The sequence below is a fragment of the Ursus maritimus genome, unplaced genomic scaffold (genome assembly GCF_017311325.1).
Source record: "Ursus maritimus isolate PB19 unplaced genomic scaffold, ASM1731132v1 scaffold_8, whole genome shotgun sequence".
In the NCBI taxonomy this organism is placed as follows: domain Eukaryota; kingdom Metazoa; phylum Chordata; class Mammalia; order Carnivora; family Ursidae; genus Ursus; species Ursus maritimus.
The window spans coordinates 33,731,164-33,732,759 of NW_024426996.1; the positions used below are offsets into that span (position 1 = coordinate 33,731,164).

The 1,596-nt window shown below is 50.5% G+C and overlaps 1 pseudogene; it reads right to left on the reverse strand.

Annotated features, from left to right (window-relative positions):
• Window positions 1-349: 349 nt before the first annotated feature.
• On the reverse strand, window positions 350-1,334 carry LOC121101409 (annotated as a pseudogene).
• Between the last annotated feature and the right edge of the window lie 262 nt (window positions 1,335-1,596).

Here is a 1,596-nt window from a genome sequence, read left to right on the forward strand (position 1 = left end):
AGTCAACAATACTTTCAGACATGGGTTTGATTTCAATAATCGTTCACTAAGGAATTCTTTATTTTTTATATATATTTTTAATATTAGAAAAGGTTTATCAGAAAATTCTCACCCTGAACTGGAATAGCATGTGATGTGGTACTGTCATTTATTAAAACCCACTGGAAATAGATTTGTTTCTGAAGTGGTCCTTGCGCAAAATGTATAAAAAGCAATTTCTACTGTCATTTGTGTTCCGCCCCTTGACATGACAAAGTATCCCACCAGTAGCTATGGTACCCATTTTACAGATGGGAAACTGAGGCACCAAGATGGCTCTTACACCAGTGACTACACAGTGCAGTGGTTGTTAGAAGCTGACGTTCTCTGCCTGGCCCAGGTGGGAGGTTATGACGAAGAGGCTAATGGGACGTGGGGACGAGTCCGTTTGTTGTCTCCCCCAATCCTTGAATCCGGGAAGGAAGGTGCTCAGGGAAGGACCACAGTGTAAGTGGGAAACACCGCAGGAGCTGCTGAAAGTCTCGAAGAGGGAGTCTTTGGGAGAGGCCGACTGCACCGCGAACCTAGGAAGTAGGTTAGGTGAAAGGCCGGTGCCGCTGGAGAGGCAGCCTGATCTGGAGGCCTCCTGGGAGACTTTGCTGTAGTGATCCTCGTGGACAGCCAGGGTCATCTTCCAGCTGGCTGTCTGAAATTCGGCGATTTCCAGTAGCAGCACCTGGGCTTGGGAGCAGGAAGCCAGCCCAGATCAGGACCAAGTGTTCATCTGTGCACTGTGTTCATCTTCTCCAGCTGCTCCCCCCCACCCCACACTACAGCCACGGCACCGGGCGGCCCACCTCCTCCTTGCTCAGACTGTCAGGCTGGGCCCACTAGAAGAGGCTGAGATCGCCGGGGGTCACCTGGGCCATCAGGGGGTTGTTGTTCACCCTCAGGTTGTCAAAGAGGTTGCAGATACAGGTGACATAGCCGACCCATCCCTGCAGGGACCGGGCTGACGGCTGCTCCCAGGCCTGGTGCTCCTGCTGCAGCCACTTCAGTCCCCGCCAGAAGCCACTCAACCTGCTTGCTTGCTCTCGGCCTCAATGCTGTTCTACTTCTTTGCTGAACACACAATCCTGCAGAGAACGGTCCACAATCCCATGAGCCACTTTCTCCAAGCCTATGGCACCTGGATCTTTGAGCGCTGTCTTCAGCAGCTGCTGAGTCTCTGCATCAAAAGACTGGTGTTTTTAGTCCTCTCTGCCAGGCGCACTTGGCAGCTCTCTACTGAGGTGGGACACTAACGAAAGCACCTGCAGGACTGTCGCCGCCCCAGCTTGCTGGGCAGGGTGCATGTGTCCCACTTCCAGCGCTTTGGCTGTTGGTGCTGCCCGCCATGTCTCCGCACCGCTGAGGTCATTTCCCAGCACGGTGCTGGTGCCTTTTTTTTTTTTTTAATGTATTTTTATTTTGTTTTCTGCTTAATTTATAAACTGAGGCTCAAAAAGGGAAAGAATAAGGAAATGAGAAAGGGATATAGAACTGAGCAGCTCTGTATCACTCTAAAACAACGGGTACATTAAATTAAAATGAAAACGTCACTAAATCAAATTGTAA